A 23274-nucleotide genomic window follows, 5' to 3' on the forward strand; every position below is an offset into this window, starting at 1 on the left:
AGAAATACAGGAGCAGAGGGCATGAACTGGAAGTGAGAGAAGGAAGGTGGAAGCTGTGTCTTTATTCTACTGTGAGGTCCCATGGCAGAGCTTGGGCCCATGGCAGGTTGTGGGGCTGGACTGAGAACACCCAATCATCTCTTTTGTTCAATTTCTACGACTACCTGTCACCATGACACTCACTTAGGGGAGAATAGACAACACACAGGACAAAAAGACCTCCAGTGAATTTGTTGAAACTTGTCATGCTCTATCTTTGTGACTTACTGGAAGATTTAGTGAGTATTGTTGGGGGAAAAAGCAACAAGGCATAGTTAAGGAAGGTGGCAGGCTGGTCCAATAGTGGTTCTTAAAGTTTGCTGCATATTAAAGTCACCTAGGCAAGTTTAAAAAATTCAAGTACCTAGGCCTTGCCCTGTACCAATTCAGTCAAGGTTTCTGGGGGGTGTGACCCAGGCATCACTTAAAAAAAATTCCTAGATAATTCCAATGTGCAGTTTGAGAACTAGTGATTTCTAAATTGTTCAGATACTCTGTCTTGTCTAGTTATATGTTACTACTTCTGCTTCGAATGACCCTCATCCCTTCTTCTGGTGAAGACCTGCTCATCTTTAAAGATTCACCACTAATATACCTTCCATTGGCAGAGTTCACTCATTTATTCAGCAAATATTTACTGAAATTCTTCCTCCTTCATGGAAATGGCACTCAGTGACATCACTTAATGCATTTTGATTATTTTAATTATTTATTATTATTATTTTTATCCACAGTCCTTGAATTCTTTGAAGCCAAGGATTGCAAATGATTAATCTTTGACTTCTTGTAACACATTTCCCTTTATTTCCATTCCTCCAGATTCCCAACTGGGTGATGATTGTCCCACAGACATGCAATATTGCATAATAATGATTTTTGAAGGTGTGGTTACTCTACTCAGTGGATTCAAAATTGCTATAGTTTGATTTAAAATTAAAAGTTTTGTTTTAGTAATGTTTTGATTTGTTTGTAATACTCTTCTCAGAGATGCCCATAATTTTGTGTCTTTTGTTTGTGGTAGCATTGAATGATGGCTTTTGTGGAATGATATGTGATCAGTCCAAGATTCATTTCCCAGGCAATACTTGGCATTGTGAAATTTTGTATTTTACAGACTTCTTTTTCGTCTTCTTTTTTTTTTTTCACACTCGCCCATTCTCAAGTTGACCTGTTTTTTTTGTTTGTTTGTTTGTTTGTTTTTTAATTTCACTCACTCTTTTACCTGACATTTAGGGCCCCCTAGACTCAGGCCCCACTCTACTTAACTAACCTTCATCTGCCCACATAAATCTTCTGGGCTAGTCAGGCTGGCCTCCTCAATGTTTCTCAAATGTAGGGGTTATTATCCTTCCTTCCTACTATTACTCTGAATTGTTCTGATTCTCCAAAGGCTCACTCCCTCCATGAGTTTTTGCCTGACTTCCTGAGCTTCTTCATAAGATCTGTACCATGCAATTTAGCATTAGTCTTTATAGAGCCTTGTCTATTTCTTATTGTCTAATATTGTTCTGCACAGATGACCTGTCTTCTCACCTGACTGGAGGAATTGTCTCATCAATGACTTTCATGGGCCTGGTAGCATCTAACACAATCAAGGCTATACTCTAGGTACTTAATACGTGTTTGATTCTTTAGAGATTTAATTGAAATACATCTGCCATCTGGTAAAACAGGAGTGTTTAATACACAATTTAGAAGATTTGGAAAGTTTTTCCTGTGCAATGACTTTCTATAAGCCCTAATCTAAGAAAAGTGTAACCCAAGCTCTGGGGCCCTATTTTGGGCTGAATTGTGCCCTGCCACCCACAAATTCATAAGTTGAAGTCCTAAATCCTCAGTACCTCAGATTTGACTGTATTTGGAAATAAGAGCTTTAAAGAGGTGATTTAATTTAAAATGAGACCAATAGTGTGGGCCCTAATCCAGTCTGACTGGTGTTTTTATAAGAAGAAATTTAGACACACAAAGGGGTACCACACATATAGAAGAAAGATGTGGGGACACAACAAGAAGGTGGCCATCTGTAAGCCAAGGAGAGAGGCTTCAGAAACCAAACCTGATGGCACCTTATTCTTGAACTTTTAGCTTCTAGAGCTGTGAAGAAATAAATTTCTGTTGTTTAAGACACTCAGTCTGTAGTATTTTGTTATAGTAACCTGACAAGACTAATGCAGGTCCTGTACATTGTCTAGAGTGACCAGGAACCTCTCAGGGACAGATTTTCCTGTTCCCTCTTCTTCCTGCCTCAGTTGGAGGATTCTAGATCATGACCTCCTGAATAAGAAGACGAAATTGAGAAGCAAAGGGAGATTCCTCCTTCTTTCCCTTTACCCTTCCTGACAAACTCAAGCTTGGTCCTGTCAAAGGGGATCCTGCCCAGAAGCTTTTCTCTCTCCTTTAGCCTTGCACTCAAGTCATTTACCCAGTGATGAAGCTGGGTAAAGGCAGGGTCCTTAAGCCTCTGAAATTAGCCTTTTTTCCCCTTAAAACTTGTTGCTTTCTTGCACATGAATATAATATAATGGGTTAATTTGTATTTGAGGATGTTCTTATCTGAAAGAAGATATCTTAGTTTGGATTTTCTCTAAATCAGATCCTGAGACAAGGATCTGGGGGCAGGTAGTTTATTTTTGCCATGGTCCCAGGAAGCACTGAGAAGAGTAGGTATATGAGACAGGAGGACTCAGTAGAGAGGGCTCTCAGGAGGGGTTACCCCATGGGCACCTGGGACTAAATCCTGCCAGGGACCCTCTAAGAGACTGTGCAGTCACAGCAAGGGACAAGGAAGCTGAGGCATTTATCAGTCATCCTCTGCTGCTCGTGGGTGCAGGGTTGTTCCTAGAGGAATGAACTCCCCACCTCTGTGGCTTGCCCTGGGAGTGGGCAGATCCTGTAGGCAGAGGAAATCCTAGGACAAAGAGATAGGTACTTGAAGTAGGAATCCATTGCCTTGTGAAAGGAATTGTCCACCAATAATACAGGTAACCAAAGCTACAGGAAGTTGTCAGGGGATATTGGCAGGGCACCAACCATCGGTTGCAAAAGACTAGTCTTCAGATTTGAGGAAATTGTCCAATTGTCCAATTATGTTCTCTAAAGTTATAACTCACTCTGTTAGATACTATAAAAACAGATCTTTAATGCTTTGGCTTTTTGTGGCTAATTCCTGCTTATCCTCCAAATTCCCATTTTAGAGCCATCTTGCCAGAACTTAATTTATGCTTGCAATTCTACAGCAGCTGTTCTTGGATTGACCCTAATCATTGTGTCCTAGTGGTCTACTAGGAGTGTACCTGAAATTACACTCTGTCCTATCTGCCCCCCACATCTCCCAATAAGCCATATCAGAAAGCAGGAACTGTAGCACCCTTACTTCCCACCCCATGGTACTTATTTCCTAGTTAGTGGTGTGTGTATCTGGGGAGTGGGGTGGGTGTTAGAACATGGCCATAAGCCTATCCATTGTTGAGTTTCAGCCAGGTTCTGGGCATGTTAAAATTACTGGTGGACAGGACCTTTCAGAAGACTGAAGATCATCCTGGGAGGTAATTTTTATAAAGGATGGGGAAGCCAGGGGTGACCACTTGATCCAATAATGAGCTTTAGTCATCAGAGGAGAGAGGCCATTCTGAGAATGGTGTGGTGCCTATGACTCATATTTGTCTCCTGACCTCCCTTTAGATTATGTCTCACCCCTTCAGAGAGTTGAGGTGCAAGCCATAAATGAAAACGAAGAGTTTTTTGCTGAAACTGTTGTACACTAGAGGTACAAGCAAGATAACTTAGGGCCCCCTCTCACAGAGTTTAATGCAGTCGAGACACAGAGAGAGAGAGAGAGAGAGCGCGCGCGAGAGAGAGAGAGAGAGAGAGAGAGAGTGAGCGAGAGTAAGCTTGAACTTCTCTTCTGGTTCCGACAGTGTCCACGGAGATCACTGGGAAAGGGCAGGAGGAATCAGAAACCACAGGGTATCTGACAAAGCTTGTTCCTTAGCACAGGTGAGATACCCCGGGGATTTACCAGAGTTACTTGGATAATGTGTCCTGATGAGTTGAGTGGGAAAGCCATGAAATCTGGGTTAGCCCATTAATGGAACCTTATTTATTCCCATAGACCTATGAGAACTGAGCAAACTCTAGCTGCAGATGAAACATTCTGATTGCTGGGGATAAATTCTTTCATTTGTTTCCACAATCAAGGTTTGGACAGTCATATACTGCCTGGTCCCTAGTGAGTGCTCAATAATTTTCATTGATTGAATTAACCTTTACTCACATTTGATAAATACCAGATTGAGCAGGACTGGAGAACTGATCCATGATAAATTCCTGGGATGAGGAAGCCATGGATTCTTTCTTATTTGTTGTGCTTTAAGAAATAAGTACATGTGATAAGAAAACATTTATAGATAATGAAATGAGTTGGTCACTATGAAAACTTAAGAGAAATCAAGTTACTGCTGAAGAGTGCTTTAATTAATTACTCTTAGTTTACCATCACTTGCTAGCAGTGTGCCTTTGGCCAAGTTATCTAACATCTCTGAGCCTTGGTTATTCTGTAAAATTGGTGCTCTTGAGAGTCCTGAAGAAGTTAATATATATGAAGTGCTTGGTATAGTGCCTGGGAAATGACAAGTATTTGATGATGATGATGATGACTGTTACCATTATTATCATGTCTTAGTTAATTTGTGACTATGTTAAATAAGATCCAGCTAGGGAATTACCTCTACTTTGTTCTTTGTTTTTTAGTTGCTTTTCTAAGAATACACATTTATTATTTAAAAAAATTTTTTTATTGAAGTACAGTAAATTACAATGTATCAATTTCCGGTAGACAGCATAATGTCCCAGTCTTGCATATACATACATATATTCATTTTCATTTTTTTCCATTAAAGGTTATTACAAGATATTGAACATAGTTCCCTGTGCTATACAAAAGAAACTTTAAAAAAAATCTATTGTTATACATAGTGGCTAACATTTGTAAAAATCAAACTCCCAGATTTATTCCCTCCCACCCCCTTTCCCTGGTAACCGTAAGATTATTTACTAAGTTTGCGAGTCTGTTTCTGTTTTGTAGATGAGTTCAAAGTGTAAAAATGCACATTTAATGTAAACTTCGTAACTTAACTTTTTAAATAAAGCCTTTGGTGTAGATTCTTGTCAAAGTTTCTGGGAGTTTAAATATATTCTCTGTGTGCAGTTGTTTTGTCTTATCTATTTTTGACTCTCTCAAAGAGAATCAACAGATTAGTTAGTGAGGGCTTATTTCCTCTTATATCAACTAAGTTGTCTTTTCTGCTTTCACTATGAGGTTTTGCTTGTTGCATCTCCTTCAGCTAAACCAATACCTAAAACCAGGGGCTATTGTGTAATTCTAGTATCTCCTCTGTAGGCTCCTGGAAGGTTTGCGGGAGCTGTGTGAAAGTGCATATTGTTTAGAAGACAGAACTATTTTTAGCTTGAAGGTAGAACTGTTTTTCCTTCTTGGTAAATTCCTTTTCTTTTGATGAAAGCCAAAACTTGAAGCTAGTGGTGACAGATCAGGGTCCTAATTGCTGTGCTGCTGGAAATAAGAAATGTTTATTACTAATCAAGTAAATAGAATTTCATCAAGTAAACCGAATTTCATCAGTGTAGTAAGATGAGCCCAATCAGTGGGCTGGTCTTATAAAATACTTTTTCTAGTGAGCCTGGGAAAACTTGTGAAGTGGTAATAATAAAAACAGCATATGGGCTTTGCAGGAACTTTGTCATACATAAGCAATGTGTTGTGGGTGTGGTAATGAACATCAGGTGTATTTGGCATAAGACTTCCAGACTTGGGGAAGAGGAATTTTGCTTTTTTGCACATACTGGAATGTGTTTTTGCATTTCTGGTATTTAAAAAAATAACTTAAGAACATTATTTTTTTATTCCTTATTTGGAAGCTATACTGGTCAGCATAAGAAAATACTTAACTTTAGATCTTCAAAGGCGTGCTGCAGAGGTTTGGAAAGCATTTGGTTTGGCTTGAAGCAAGTTTGGCTAGTGAAGTGACAGGCACACAAGAAAGAACAACAGGTGAAAAAATGTGGAGTTTCTTTCATCTTTCAAAGGATTTTCGTGATGAATTGAAACAGCCATGAAAATAAGCACTGGCCTTCGTGCCCAGTGGCCTAAAAGTACTTAGAGTGGGCCAAACAAGAATCAGGCAGGGCCTAATGAAAATCAGGCAACAAGCCTAGACCTAATTAAATATGTGCTGCCCCCTGCCCCCGCTTTTTTTTAATCCCCTTTGGCTTAATTTTTAACAAAAAATCTGGTTTTGTGGTAGAGAGATTTCTCTTCCTTGACTCAGATAGATTTAGTAACAACTAGCAAAGACAAACAGGAGCATGAGTTATTCAGTAGAACCAATGAAAGTTTTTGTTGGCTAAGTAGATTTTCTTACTGGTCTATTTCTTTTGAAAACTACTTGTAAAAATTAACTAACATATTTCTGGATTAAAGTAAATAATATGTTTTGAAGCGGTTGAATGTGATTCAGAGACAAAATTTTTCATTTTGTTTGGAAAAGATATTGCATTTGATTGTAAAGTGTTTTAGAACAGCTTTTAGAGATGTTGACTGAGCTTTCACAGTTTCCCCAACTTGTTTAAAGGAGTCTTTGGGATGTATGAGTCATGAATAATTTTCCAATTAAGATCATAAACAGATGTCTCCAGAGAATTCTGCAAAACTTTAAAACATACTTGAACAATGTGAAATTGACATATAAGAGTAGAACATTTTCTCCAATGTCCCAGTTTCTGGAGTGGGTACAGAGAGGACCTGGGACTGGATCACAGACTCCCAGGCCCTCAGCTGGGGACTTCTTCTATGCCAGTACCTCCCATAAAGAAGTTGCTGCTTAGTTTAGCATTTGAATAGAAATAAAAGTTTTATGTAACTCAGGAGATAACATATTTAATTTATTACAGCACATTTATAAAGTCCTAAGAGATGTCTGAATTATAATAATTGGTGAGTCTGTTTTGTGTCTTTCTCCAAAGCCTTTGCTTAGGGAGCAACTTTTGAAGTCAATGATGATGCCAGATTTGGAAGAATTCTAGAGGCACGTGTTTGGGGAGCAGCGCGGATGAGAGCCATATTGGATCAACAGACGGTAGGACATTACAAATATATATGTAAGAAGACGACAAGACAGTCAAATCCTATGACAGAGCATTCCTTTTAAGAGAAATATCAATACAATACTTAGCTACCGTCAAAGGGTAGTCGTAAATAACACTACTAACAAACCATGCGGTTTCAAAAGAAGCCTGGTACCCGGTTTTCCTTTTGAAATGCTTAATGAAAATCTGCATTAAAAATTTCTGTGAATTTGAGGATTTTGGAATAAGCAAGCAGCAGGAACAGAAGCCCATGTGCTCTGTCTTTACCGGCTTTAATTGTTTTGGTTTCAAGCTTAGCAGCAAAATGTTCCTGCCAAGTGAATGTACATGTGCATGGGATGTTTTCTGCTTCACTTTACTCAGGCATTTAAAGAAAGGCCCTGGTTTGTATCAGTCAGACAGCATTTTACTGTAAAAGAAAACACACCCCTTGAAACAATCAAGGGATCACAACTTATCATTAGGGTGAATAATAGGCAGCAATGTCTATTTAGAATAGGGTTTTAGAAATTAATTACTGGGATAGGTCACCAAATGTTTCACTGTTTTCTAACGATTAAAAACTACAATTTTAATAATTAGACCATGAGAAATTTGTCAGGGCAATGTATTTATCATTTATCACTTTAGAGAGGGGTCAGCAAACTTCTTCTGTAAAAAGCCGGATAGTAAATATTTTAGGCTTTTCACCTTTGTAGTGTGAAAACAGCCACAGACGGTAGGTAAATGAATGAGTGTGCTATGTTCCAATACAAGTTTAGGTATTATATATTATATTTCGTATGATTTGAACATGTTCTTCCTTTGTTTTTTTTTTTCAACAATTTATAAATGCGAAAACCATTTTTAGCTTTGGGTTGTATCAAAACAGGCAAGAAGCCAAATTTGGCCCAAGAGCTGTAGTTTGCTGACTCCTGCTTTAGAAGGGAAGACCTTGTCATTATTTATGCTGAGATGTCTTCTGAGCATTATTTTAAAGAGAAATGCATTTTTTTCAACTCACAGTTATTTTATAATTCTGGTCCAGTGATTATTGTTTTTAAAATGCATTGTTTGGGTTGTTTAAGAACTGCAGTGTGAGTGCTGGCTGAGTGGCACGAGATTTGACAAATACAATTCTGTGTTCCTCTCATTAAGTTCCAATTCTGTTCATCAGTAAAAGGAACTTGTGTCATTGCCTCACTTGTTGCAATGAATAAATCTGTATAATTTTACAAGAGAACAACTGCATGGATTCTTTTGCAGCCTGAAGACTCGAGTGTTGGGCTCCTCTTTATAAAAGTTTCCATGACAGTCTGGCCTGAGAGAATGACAGGTTTGCCCTCATGGGGAATTTCTTATTAAGGAAGCTTTTCTTTCACCAGGAAGCTTTATGGGGACTTAATAGGGAGTCAAACAGAAAGGACCAAATAGGACCCTTTCATAAACCTTACCTTATAGTCACCCTGGCCTGAAAGAGAGCTTGTTTCCTACTGTGTGTGGTGTTGGGGTGGCGTTTAGAAGCTGAGAGGTTAGAGAGGACCACCATGCTACTCTGGGGTCCTTGCTTCCTGGTGGTAACCAAGAGACCCAGACACAAGCATGAGCTATTAATATATGGGCTAAGCCAAGAATTATAGGCCCCAGCTTTCTCTACTGAAAGGCAGCATGTGGAGTGGTGAAGCAAGTGGGCTCTGAGCGCGGCTATCTGAGTTTTCATTCTGGCTCTCCATTTACTCACTGTATGATTTTCACCTCTCTGTGCCTCACTTTCCTCCTCTGAAAAAGGGGCATGATGATAATAAATAATAAAGACAGGGTTATTGTGGTGATTAAGGAAGTTGATACATCTTGCCCTCCTGTTCATGGGTTCCTCATCCACTGATATGGAGGGCCAACTGTTCCACACCATTGTTTACAAGGGACTTGAGCCTCCACGGATTTCAGTATCTGCAGAGGTCGTGGAAACAATCCCCCACGGACACAAGGAACTACTGTATATGCAATGCATTTTGGAACAGCACCTGACACATGGTAGTGAATAATAAAATGATTGCTATTGTGATGATTTTCTTTCTTTTTAGGCTTGAAAGTAGTGCAATATTTGCAAACTCTTATTTAAAGGGAGATTCCTTTCCTCAAGCAGAATCACTGTGACAGTATCCTTTAACTCTTGCTTTTTCTTTCTCATCCATTACCACTCCATCATTCTGCTGATTTATATGGACCTTCTAGCCACCTCAGCCCCCCTGTCCTAATACCCATTTTGGATCGTGGCCTTTATTTTCTTCCCACTCATTGCACTTCGTTATAAACTCAGTCGTCTCCTGGACCTAAGTTGGGTAACACGGCTATTTATAAGAGGGTAGCATAGTTCAACAGGTGTAACCTAATATATTGCCTTATAGTTGTGGCACAGCCCAGTCTGGATTTGGTTGGAAATCTATAGGTTTTCCAGGCAGGTTTGCAGTAAGCTGCTCATGCTCTACTTAGAGCTGAGGTGTTGAGGGGATACAGCCCAATGGGGAGAACTGGCAGTGTTCTGAAGGTAAGCTTTATGTCTCATCATTCTTTCATAGGGACCCCCAGGGGACCTTGAAGAATGTTCTGTATTCTAAAGACCTTCAAGAAGTACTTTGTGCTCGACTATGTATATTGGGCTTGAGTTCCCTTTTCTGCCAGCTGCTTTCTGGGCTGGAAGAGAAAAAGCCTTAAATGTTGCTGTACACTTTTAAATCCAGGTTAAGCTTTGTTATCTTTCCTCTTGGTCCTGTGCTCTGGACTAGGGCAGGAGTGGGTACAGTGGTGGGAAGCTTTTATTTTGGTTAATTATTATCCTGGATTTGTCTATTCCTATTTTCTTGGAATAAAAGTGAGATGTTATTGTTTGGACTACTCAATATACAGAGAGTAGGGTTTTTTTTTTTTTTTCCTAGAGAAGATGCATTGTATAAGTTACGGACAAAAGCAATTCTGAAACATTTTAATATGTTTCCATAAGGAAAGGCCACATTGCGTAGGTTTACATGAGATCTTTGAATTTTGCTCTTTTGGATGACTCTAAAAAAATCAGTTCTCAGGTCTGTAAGAAACAACTTCTGCATTAAATACTTATCCCTGAAAAACACAATATAGGCCTAGTTTTTTCCCTCATATTTCTTTACTTTCTAGATTTCTCATCTAGGTAAGACACTCTCCTTGACTTCAAAGGGTACTTTGTGTATGCAAGAAATGCCCAGAGACTAGAGAGGACTGAGACTGTGCCCCAAATATAATTCTACTTGATTGAAAGAATTCATCCAAATGCCATTCGCCATTGTGTTAATTATAATTTAGGCTCAAGTAGAGTTTACATTCACTTATTGATGCCTCTTTCTCCAGCATGCTAGGTTCCTAGTATGTGCAGTAGGCAAAACCAAGCCACATATCTGGACGACGAGGCATGCAAATGCTTCTTTCTGTTGTTCATTTCAAAGGTGAAATATTCTCTGCAGAATTTTTACTATAGATTTTCTGGAATACAACCAGTGGTGTTCATGATGATTCTGTTTATTTTTCTAAGGAAGAAAGAAAGAGGAAAACTAGCATTACTTAGTACTTACTACATGCTAGGCATTGGACAATGATTTCACTGAATCCTTCAACATAAAGATTATTATTCCCTTATTATAAATGAGAAAACAGGTTTGGGATTGCCACTTGCCTAAAGCCACACAACTGGTAAAACTAGGTTGTGGAAAACTAGAATTTGTAACCAGGTCTGTCTACTTTCAGTAACCTAAACTGCCTCCCTTCAAGCAGAGATGGTCTTTGTTAACCACCTGTCAAAAAATGTTCACTTGGTATATAGACAATGCCCTTCAAGCATATTTAACTTAAAAAATTGTTATAGAAATAGGCGGAAATGTATGTTGCTTTTCCAGATTTTGAAAAGTAAAAATGTGAAGCTTAAATTACTGAAAATTGGGCACAATTACACAATTGAAACAAACTGTGTGTATAGGTCTATACTCAAAGAATTAGACATTTAAAATGATTATTCCCCAGAACTGATGAAATCCATAATCTTTGTCAGAGTAAGATATAATTTAATTAGTACAATATAGACTGAAAAATGGTAGATTTAAAAAAGTCGGTTTGCATATCTGAATCATAGTGAATGCATATGGAGATATATTGTGATGATTATATTCAGGAGAGGTGGTCCTGCAAGGAGTGACAAGGAGTGACCATCCTCTATGAATAAACTACTTATTTATATCACATAAACAGACAATTTCAGGACCAGGATGGAATTTAGTAAATTGCTTATCATTTAGTTCTCTGATGCCCTGGAAGATGAAACATTTACCCCCTGAGATTAATTTTTCACTGACTGATCAAACTCAATGTACTGTTTATGTTCTCTGTAACAGGAATTTTAAAGTACATAAATTTTTAAGCAAGAGTCTGCTATCCAAAAAGATACATTACTTTCATCTGAAGTAATCTGAAGTTCAGCTGGGTGAAATACTGCTACTATTCAAGTTCCTTATTTATAAAATATGGATCCAGTTAATCAGATTTATAGTGTGAAGTTAGAGCTCTCTCTGATGACTCGAGAAGGAAATCTAATGTTCTTAAAATATTATTCTCTATGGTCTTCATTATTCACCAGCTGCATGTTGGCTGTCACTTTACCTTTCTTGATCTTGGTTTCCTCATCTATAAAGTGATTGGAGTACTGCATCACTTCCTAAAAATGCTGTGGTTTCACAATAACATAACCCAAAAAGGCGATTAAAATTCTACTAAATAGGAAGTCCTCCCTGCTGCATTACCAGCAGTCTATCAGGGGTTGCCTCAGGGCGAGGAGAAGTTGACAAGCACTAACTCCAAAGGTAGGGGAGAGTCAAATTCTATTTCCACACTGTTATCTTTTAGTCACCCAGTGCTTTTCGGAATCAGGCATTTAAAAAATTCCAATTAATTACTCTTTGGATTATTCTTAATAGTAGAATTGGAGCAACAGATTTATATGCTGGTGCCTCAGTATCATCCCATTATCAGAGTCCAGGATTCTGGATAGTGTTAGAAATAAAATTATTTTTGCAAGTTTCTTTGGTGCTTCCAGCATAAAAGTATCTTGGATGGTTTGCAAGACGGTCCTGTAATATAAGAATAATAATACTTAGTACTTTGTAATACTTGCACAGCTACTGTGCTAAGTGCTTTCCAAATATTAACTCAATTAAGTTTCACAGCAACCCTGTGAGATAGATACAATTATTATCCCCTTTTATGGAGGAGGAAAATGAGGCCCAGAAAAGTTAAGTAAATTGCTTAAAATTTCACAGCTAGAAAAGTAGGAGAGATGGAATTTGAACACAGGCTGTTTAGCTCCAGAGTCCATGCTTTTAACCCCTAGGCTTACTATCTCTCTGATGTAGAGTGAAGTTCGAGTTTACATCAGATTTTTATATTATATTAGAAATTCTTCTGGACAGTATATTCTGAAAAATGTTCCCTAACAGGGGAAGATAACCAGGAAAAAAATTAGTTTGGTTAGACTAATGTTTAGTTCCTTCAACCCTGCCTCTTACAGTAAATTAGTGTATCTTATTTATTCAGTTCCTCCTCTGTACCAAACTAAGTGCTTTATGTTTATGAACTTGTTCATTCCTCATGACCCATATTAAGTTTGCATGATTTTTAGGCCCATCTTTCTGATGAGCAAACTGAGGCTTAAAGAAGTTTTGTATTTTGCTCAAGGTCATAAATCTAGTGAGCATGCAAAGGAGCAGCCTCTGGCACCAGTGCTAAGCCCCTTGCAGGATTGCTTCTAAGGATGCTTAGTGTCTGTGGGCCTGGGTTTCTCCATCCCTAAAGTAAGAGAGTTTTCCAGTTATCTTCTAATGTAATATCCAGCTTTACTTCTTTATGAGTCTATTATTCATATGGATCATGGCTCCTCACATAGTACTGGCTAAAGTAGAATTCCAAACCAGGCTCAAAAATTGGCACCTTTGTCTCTCATTGGCTTTGGCAAATCACAAATCTTGAGCATATTAAGCAACAAAACAAAACCATACACAGAAAACTATATTTTTACTCCTTTTCCCAGAAACTATTTTAAGTCAAGCATTGTTGTTATTTATGTTATGCAAGCTTTCATTAACAAAGTATTTTGTAAATAATAAAAATTTCTTTAAAAAGGACAATGTTCTATGTTAGGGGAGGAATTGTCATGTTAAACCAAATGAAGTGGTGCTGGTATTCACATCTTTTAAAAAAATCTTTCAAAAATTGAGCCTGAATTTCTAAAGCCCTTGAAGCAAACTTTCTTAGTACAAACTAGCAGGAGAAAGACTGAGGTAGACAAGAGGTCATGACTAATTGCCTGGGAATGTTTCCTCATGCTTGAAAAGAGATGGAAGAGTTGGATGAGGAAGTGGGGTAGTGTGACCTTTTGATCCTAGATGTCTTGTTTATATTTCCTTATCATGAATCTTCTTGCTCAAAGTAAAGTGTTGGTAAAGTGGCTTTAGTCTGCCAGAGAGACTCTTGGCCTTGGTCCAAACCTAACTCAAGTATTATCAGAAATACATTCTTTACCATGGATAGCACTTGCAAGTTCTTCTAATGAGGTCCACACGTGGTAGCCAATTAGGCAGGATAATCCAGTGCCTTGGTCAGGGAAGAGCACACCCTCTCAGTATCTGTCATGCAGGGGTTATCCAGCAAATGTGGCTTTGCAGGGCATGTCCAGGGGATAGTGCCAAAATACAGTTTTGTGGGACAGAAATAAATAGCATTATATATTTGTGAGGCTCAAAAACATCTAGTTTTTAGACTCTTCCTTGAGAAAAGAGAAAGAAATTTAAAGTTCATTTTATTGTGGAATAAAACTGTTATTTATTGAATACTATGTAAACTATTTAAAGAAAAATGAGTATTCAAACATGGCTGCAGAAGAAACCTTGATGGAGTATGCCCCTGGAAGGAGGCTGCACACGGCAAGTTTAAGGAAGATGAGATGATGGAGAGTTCATAGGAGCAAGAAGAAAGAGTTGGGGGAAGTGACAGGATGGAGTAGGTAACAAACTCATGACACATAACAAGTTCACAGTATACACACACTCATAAAATGTCTAGAATCGGTGTGGCAAAATACACAAGGGTCCAAACAATACTTTAAAACATCAGGTGTTCTATGTCTTTTATTTTTATAGTGCTTAATTCCAAGGAATTCCAGGAGTTTTATTTAGAATTTAGATTAGCCTTTATAAAAGCCAAATTGATTAGGAAAGCATAACTTCTGTTATAAGTGAGTAAGCTAGGATATGAAGTGTTTATGTAATTTGCTCAAAATCACTTTGTTTGGATTACAATCCAGGTCTTCTTTGATTTACCAGTCAAGCAAGTGATGTTCCTCATCTCTACCATCAGATGTTACTACATTCCAGCTGAGCACTTCCATTTGGTTTGGAATCATAAAACTAGATTCTGAAAAGGTGTCATCTCATTGAATTCCAGAACCTTTTGCTTGAATCCACTCTAGGTAGCTTTCTCACCACATTTCCCAAATTAAATATATTCAGTGGTGACATAATTGAGTAGTAGCACTGCTTTATCCATTCCCCCGCCCAAGAAAAAAGCAGCTGGGGAAAAAGCCAAGGATTACCCAGAGTAACTCTCTTAGTTAAAGATATGGCAGCAAAACCCTTCCCTCACTTGCATTACATTGGTGGTGAATAAAAATGGTACTACATTAGCCATATCTAATGTTCAGACTGTGATTTTTTGACTAAGATGAAAGCTTTTAAGCAATTACAGCTCCCATTTCTTAACCATTTCCTGTATGTATACTCCCTTACTCTGTAAAAGGCATAGTCAGAATGTGCTTCTTTACCTGTAGCCATCCTTGTGGGTATCATGACTATCTGATCAGGCCACTGGGAACATGGAAGTCCTCTTTGATTCTCCTTTGGCTTCAAGCATCTTAGTTTTATTAAATCTTTAACTGCCCTTGGAATCTTGAAAGCATCATGTTTCTTTTAGGCAGGTAGTAAACTGCTCCCATTCCTGGCACCATTTCATGTTAGGAAACCAAGTTCCACTCGACATTTTCTGAAGATGGCTGTGATTTGTGGCAAAATTAGATCTGATCTCCAGAGTCATCAACAGTCAAACCTAAAAGGCATGTGGCGGAACCTGCCTCTGCCCAGAACATTTTGAAATGCCATGGCAGCCAATGAGCCTGTAAAACTGTGACCAAGATTGCTTCATTGTCACTCTTTGGGGACAGTGGAGCTGTACTTCTTAAGAGTGCCCTACTTGTGTTCCCTGGCAGCTAGTACAAGAGAACATTGTAAATTGGCAGGGGGCATACATCTTATTCCTCAAAAAAGACCCAACACTAGCCTGTATATCCAAACAAACAGACCAGGTGGATTATTTCCAACTGTCAAGTCTAGATGAAACTTGTGAGTCCTGGTTATGTCTTTTCAGAGCTGCTAGAGCTTTTAGGGGGAGAGAAAAATATTTCTCCTTCTCTCAAAGTCACTCTCTATTATAGGAGAACCAACTGGAAAGCTATCATTGGCATGGATCTGTCTTGACTGTATTTGCCAGGGATGTGCATAAGTGGAATTCTAAAATCTTGGTCATTTTCAGAGACCATTCTGCTTCCTTCTTGTGCCTCTCTAGAGTATAAACAATGCTAATGAATCTATGTGCTACATCTTATGAGTCATGCATTTGCATTTTAACAGGGGTATCCTGGAGCTTTTAACCCAAAGGAATGAATCTTATGGTGGGAATTGCAGCCATTGTGGCAGACCAAGGGGGAAGAAATTTTGGGGGTGAGTGTGCGTAGTAGAAAGGCTCAAATTAACCCAAAGGGAGGATAAGTATAATTTATTTTGTGCCATCACTTGGAAGAGTTACTTCTGAGAGCCCCTCTGGTGTGGGTTTCATAGAACTCTGAATCAGAAGGAGTCCAGTGAAAGGCCTCAGCTCCACTGGGGGCTGCCTACCTCCATCTGTGCCATGATCTGGATGACAGGAGGAAGAATATAAAAAAAGGATCTGGCTTTCCAGAAAGGAAGAGCCTAGATGAAAAGTGACCGGAAGTACCATACCATGCAGTGCCACATGCGAGGGAGGATAGTAGGTTTGTGGAAAGGGAGAAGGCCATCCATCCACTTGCTCCTGTCCTGAAAGAGCCTGCAGAGTATAGGAAAGGTGCTTATTTATCCTGGGCCTCACTCTGCCACTGCCTGGCTGAGTGACTTTGCTGTATCCCTATCAGCAGCTAAACTATCCAAGTGCTTCCTGGAAGCCTGCTCAAAACCAGACATTTCCTCGGAGCAATGTTGGCAATTTCTTTTACTCTCTTGTTACTTCTGCTTTGAAAACAACGTAAACCAAATAGTTTTGGAGATGATATATGCTGAAAAACTTTAAGACCTTAATTTATCATTTATTCATGTCTGGTATAGACCCAGGACCACTTTTGGGGAAAAACCTTGGCTCTGACTGCAGGTGCTGTGAGACCTCCAAGAGTGACTGAGTTAATGTGACATTCAGGCAAGAGTCAGGATTAGGATCTTAAATAGTCAAATGGTCTATTTAACTTTTTTTCTAATTATAAAGTAATTTATATAAATTATAGAAAATGTAAGAAAATAATAAAAATCACTCATAGTTTGTTGATTCAGATACTGCTGTTAAAATTTTGGAGTATTTCCTTTCAGTCTTAACTCTAGTTATTAGTAACTTACTTTACAGTGTAGGGGTCATATTACATATATATTTAAAAATTCTGTTTCTTTTACTTATTACTAAATCAGAAATGTTTTCTTACATTATTAAATATTATTTGAAATTGCACTATTTACTGATTGCATACTATTTCATTATAAGAATATATTATAATTTGTTTACATGATCTTTTATGGTGATGACTCAAATTACCTTGGTCTCTCATGCACCTGCCTTCTGATGATGCCTTCTGCCTTCTGCCTTCCCTTAACTTTTATGAAACATGCTATTAAAAATATACGCCTGTTGTGATGATTAATTTTATGTGTCAGCTTGGCTTGGATATGGTGGCGAGTTGTTTGGTTGAACACTAGTCTAGATGTTGCTGTGAAGGCATTTTGTAGATATGATTAACATTACAATAGTTGACTGTAAGTAAAGGAGGTTACTGTGGATAATATGTGTGGGCTCATCTAATCAGTTGAAAGCCTTAGAGAGAAAAACTGAGGTTTCCTGGAAAACAAAGAAATTTGCCCCAACACTAATAAAAATTCTACCTTGAGCTTTCAGCCTGCTTTCCTGCCCTACAGATTTCAGACTTGCTAGCTTCCACAATCCCATGAGCCAATCCTATTTCTGTTAGATCTGTTTTTCTGGAGAGCCCTAATTGATACATCTATGAAATCTATGATCACATTTCCCTTCAGAGTGTCATCAAAGGCCTTGCCTATCACATAAACACCCACAAGAGGTCTCACATATAATTTTCTTAAAAGTTAGTAGTAGGAAAATATCTGCTTACACTGATACTGTTAATGTTTCCTATTCTGTGATAGTGAGGAGTACTACTGTCTGATTCCTCTTTGGGTTTATTTGGGAAGAAGCATGGAGCTCACCCATGTTGGGTCAATTTGTATTCTTTCTTCTTGGTCACAACTTAGATCCTTACTTAAATTTTGCTCTATTCTTTTCTTTACTCTTATCTATAAGATGTCTCAGTTCTTTGTGGAAAAAGTTAAGATATAAAGAGTTAAGTTCCACTCTCTATTTTTCTTCCTTTGTTTCCACTTCCTCTATGGCTGAATAAAAATTATATTTACTTTTGCCCTCTTCCTAAAGACGAGAAAAACCATTAAACAAAATGTGTTTTCTTTTATCCAATCTGTATGTGAATATATTATGTGATACTACAGTAATGGCTTCCTACTGAGTTATATCCAGCAGGGCCAATCCCTGACTTACACCTTGGGCAGGATCATTAGACCAGCTCTCAGGCATTTCTAGTTGGCTTAGCCTGGTCAGTGTATGAACCTAGAGACCAGGAGGTAGGATATTGGGTAGGTTTAGTTTCCTCAATTAATTGTATGTATTAGAAAGCTATGCTCCAGATTTTTTTCTAGTGTAATCCCCATTATTTCAATTTCAAGGCCTGTTTCAACAAAAGTCATTTTGTTGTCAGTATCAAATTTTTCTATATAGATACTGGTTCAGTGGTGGCCATTGACAGTTTAGTAAAATTCAGATGGCATACAAGTCATACGAAAGATGTGAAATTCTTAGACATGCAGTAACAGCTTCCAGCCCTGGTACCACAGATTATCAGTAAGCCCCAGGTCTGCTTTTTGCTTCCAGTAGATGCTTTTGATTTACAGATACATTAAAATTACATAGGAAATACAAATATCCAAAGTAAAAGGCATGTGACAGAGATGACTTTACCTGTCCAGGAATATTTTATACTTTGATGAGAAGAAGATGTAGCAGCCTGGCACATTTGGAATTCTAGACAGGAAAGAGAGTCAGACAGCCCTTACAGAAAAATATATCGAATAGAATCATCTCCAATGACTGATGACTATGGTTCGTACAGTATATCAGGAAACAGAATACTCTCATTTTGTCTTCTGGGAGTACATAGAGGAATCTAATGTCCTTTGTAAAAATATTTCTGTATTTATTGTTTATTCTCCCAAATGGCTATTCTCCCAAAAGACACACAGATTTTGTGTCCCAGAATTTGGATTTAGCCTTAGAGTTTCTCTAAATACCACTTGTCTGATGTTTCTTTAATATGGAGATTAAACGCAAACATGAAATTAGCTTCCTTGAAACATTCACTTTGAACTTTGCTTTTCTACTACTGAGGAGAGATGATCTTTTGAACGGATGCCCTGCCACATCGACAGTGCATTCAGAGCTTGGATATGGGCCAGTCTCGCTTAGCCGTTTTTCCTTATTTAGCTCACTCAATATTATTGGCAGTTTGCTTTCTCCAAACCCCCTATTTTCTAAAGGATTTTGACAACTTCAAGTAGGTTCAATATCTTTCGTGGGAAGTTGTGCTAACTGGGCAGAAAGACTGAAGGGCCAATTACAGCAGCAGCAGAAGCTGAGTTGCTTTTGTTTTAGAGGAAACACAAGGGACTCCTGTGCAGGCTGACATATGGAACCTATGATGTAATTTTTAAAGTAAAACTCAACTGAAAAACTGTTTCAATTACATAGTAGTCCTTTTCTGAATGGTCTTGGAGGACCTTTTTAGATAATTTCAAAGTTCTTTAATTAGTTTTATAATGGTGATCGTCATAATCATCCTGCCTTTAAAAAGGAGAATTTCTTTTCACAATGAGCAAGGTTTTCTCCCTCTGTTTTGGCAAGTATATGAAAGTGATTGAATATGTACCGTTCTTTTCTTTAACTTTTGGGAACTTAGGATGGTTGGTGGGGTAAACCTCTAAGTTGAACTATCTATTTGATGCATTCACTAAAGTATGAAGACCGAAAAATCCACAGCTCTTCATTTGTTACTTTGGTAGCATCACTCACTGATGAACAAAGGATTATTTGCTAATGAGGAATGTTGATTCTTGTGTGTTTTAATGCAGAAAGTTATTTTATAAAAAAAGCTTGGCAGAGATTGGGAATGTCATTGACTAGACACAGGAAATGTTCTTCCATTAACGCTTGACAGATAAATTTTACGAGGATCCTGGCTGTATAAGGAAAGCTTTTTGAATTCAGTAAAGTCCCTTATACAACATTTTTGGATGTTATATATAGAATGAGTAGTTCTCTTTTTAAGTGAACACAGCATGCAATATTATAAGTCACAGCATGCTATATGATATGCCTAATAAAACAGGAAAATAATTCATTTCATATATTTTCCATTCTCAAAATCAAAGTGGTAGTAAACTGTGAAGAGTAATAGTATTGTCCAGCCTTATTAGGCAATGAAGGACAGCAATGCCATGATAGAAGCAGTGGGTGTAAAATTAGGGATTATGGGAAATTCTGTGGCTCTGAAAGGAAAATGGGTATCTAGTAGAAAACAAAAGATGCTCAGGTTGCTGCTGCGTGGGAAATGAAAACTGTTAAGCAGCAACTAAAATCATCATTTAGTGTTCAATTATTTGATTCCAATGACCAGCATTTTAATAGCTTTAGACAAAATTTTCTGACTGGCGTATTATTTCTCTTACTTTTCATCATTTATAATAGACAACAATGGAAAATTAGTAAGAAAGTAATTTTAGAGATGACTTTATTAAAAAATTAATTTTTTCATCAAATAAATACCCATTTAAGCATTAGATTTTATTTGAGTTTATGTACTATGTTCTGTTGTTTAGAAATTTTTAATATTTATATTAATTCACTTGATTAAATACTTGATCAGTGTCAACATATTCTATTTAAAGATTGACCAAAATAAAAGAATATAAAAGTGAATATATGTATATTCATGTATGACAGAAGAATTGTGCTGTACACCAGAAATTGACACGACATTGTAAATTGACTATAACTCAATAAAAAAAAAAGAAAAAAAGATTGACCAAAATAAACAGCAGTAACAATAATAGCAAATCCCCATTGTCAAGGACATAATTTCATGGCTCATAGTCAGCTTCCAAGAGTCTTTTTTTCACATTGATCTTCCCATTGGTAGCTATCATTTGTTGCATATTTACTATGTGCTAGCTGTATTATAAACATTACTTTATTAAATCATTATAACTGGCAGAGGCTTCCATAGTTTAGGTACAATGTAAAAGACCATACAGGGAGTCAGAGGCAGAGCTGGATTTGTGTCCAGGTCTATACTATGCATGTTACCACTATAGTATTCTCTGTCCAGCAATTTTCATTGTAGACATTTTCTTGAAATTTTCTATCACTTTTTCTTACAATGCCTTGGCTACAGGTCAGATACTAATGCAGAAACAACAACACATTTCCTTCTTGCCTTCCTTGAACATTCTGTTGGCTATGTCAGACAGGGCCAACTGTTCTTGGAGTTCCCGAGGAGGCTGTGACCTGAGAACTCTGCCTGGAAGCTCTTGGGTATATTCTCAGCCTCTGCTGTCTGCTTGATGATGGTGACCAGGGAGAGAACAATGCCAGAGGGTCATCTGTCGGGAGAGCGGGATTCTGAGCAAAGCAGATCCTTCCCCTCATGCCCTCCTCCTTACTGGCTGGCACAGTCTTTACTGAGCCCTGGAAACTCCAGAACAATCTTGTTCGGCTCACACCCAGAAGTGTTCCAGAGGAAGGGGTGAACAAGATACTTGAATTTCACAGTGAGGATGAGGGGAAGGGAGAAATCTCTGCTCTAACCTTGAGCCATAGACTAACACAAACCATAAGAATTATTTATAAGGAAAAGCAGCAGAACTTTGATAGTTCTATTGCTTGGTGGAGACCTAACCCCACCCCACCCCCTTTTTCCTTTTATAAGAAGACATTAAATAGGGATAGAGAAGTTTATAAAAAAAAGTTCTTGGCAGTGTGGCTGGCATATGTCTTTGGAATCTGGAGAAATTTTGTGCAATAAAGTTAATTTTTATGGCATAGCAAATTTTCTTTTGGTCTAGATAGAAGCAGTCTTACAGCGGGAATCAGCAAAAGGGAAATTCTTCATGCAAAACATTAGCACTAGTGTTTGACATATTTGCTCCTTCACTTTCTTTCCTCCCTTCTTTCCTTTCTTTTCTTCCTTCTCTTCCTCCTTCTTTTCTTCTTTTTTTAAAAAAACTAGGCACTTAGTATATATGAGTATATGCTGGTAGCTGGGGATGTAAAGATAAATACAATCAGATACGGATTGTACCCTGAGTAACACAATATATTAATATTATATGTGTAAATAGTACACCATGATTAATATGAAACTGAACATATGATAAGTGCAAATAATATGCTAGAGGTGATAGGTAGGAATAAGGCTCATTTATTTATTCATATAGTGGATATTTGTTAAGGATACTAGGGGCTAGGCTTCGGGCCAGTGCTGGGGTTATGGCTGTAGCTGCCCTCAAAGAGTTTAAATATCACTAGAGGACACATACATGTAGTCAAGCATTGACAGTGCAGCATGGCCCATGCTAAATCTCATTCTTTCAACAAATAAATTTCATTGCCTACTAAATGCCAAGCATTTCTTAAAAGAGATTGAGATGAATTCATGGAGGATGGGTTTGAACATAGAGATGGGGGGAGAAAAGCACTCTCAGATGGTAAACATTTGAGATTTTTGGGAGAAAATAATAATGATAACAGTAACAACAGCTAACCCTATGTAATGTTTAATCTGTGCCATGAGCTGTTTGAATGCTTGGCATATGCTTTTCTAACTCAAGTGGTCCTCATGTTATCCCTGTAATTTGGGTACTGTTGCCATTTTACATATGAGGAAATTGAGGCACAGAGAGATTAAATGATTTGCCCAAAGCTGCACAGCTAGTAAGGGATCAATCTGGGATTCAAACTCAGACAATCCAGCTTGTTTTAACCTTGCTTATTATAAGCAAGGTTGAGGAGAGGAAAAGTTAAGTGGAAAACAGCAAGGAGTTCAGTTTGACCTGAGATTAAAGTTGGTGTGGAGGAAGTGTGGGAAATACATGGCAAGGTAATTGGGGCCATATTACAAATGGCTCTGAGACTCAGATTGCAAGTAGGAATTTCCTTTTGCAGATAAAAGGGAGCCACTGACGGTTTCTGAACAGGGAGTACTGTGATTTGAGCTGTGCTTTAGAAGATTCAGCCAGAAACACTGTGTAAAATGAGGGGCTGGACAATGCAGGAAAAGTTGGGGACTGATTGTGGTCATAGGTGGGCTATGTGGTGAATGAGGCTCAGTGACAGTAATGAGAGAGTTACCACAGGGCTTGGGAACTTATCAGGACCTGAGGTATCACATTAACCTTTGGCCTATGACAAGCCGTGGTCATAAAGGGTTAAATGAATATGCCTGTTATGGAAATTTCTTGGGCATTAACATTTTCCACTCTTCTTCCTTGGTTGTATCAAATGCCCTTGTGATGGAAGAAAAAGAACAAACATCAAAAG

The 23274-nt window shown here is 38.0% G+C and overlaps 1 protein-coding gene across 12 annotated transcripts in view; it reads left to right on the top strand.

Moving 5' to 3' along the window:
- Positions 1-23274, top strand: part of MTERF1 (mitochondrial transcription termination factor 1) — a 495795-nt gene that overhangs the window by 85799 nt on the left and 386722 nt on the right. For all 12 annotated transcript variants that reach the window (XR_012508240.1, XR_012508235.1, XR_012508230.1 and 9 more), the window contains one exon: positions 7078-7190. The gene's annotated coding sequence lies outside the window, so the exon portion shown is untranslated. The remainder of the gene's footprint in view (positions 1-7077; positions 7191-23274) is intronic.

This window comes from Camelus bactrianus, chromosome 7 (genome assembly GCF_048773025.1).
Source record: "Camelus bactrianus isolate YW-2024 breed Bactrian camel chromosome 7, ASM4877302v1, whole genome shotgun sequence".
Taxonomy (NCBI): Eukaryota; Metazoa; Chordata; class Mammalia; order Artiodactyla; family Camelidae; genus Camelus; species Camelus bactrianus.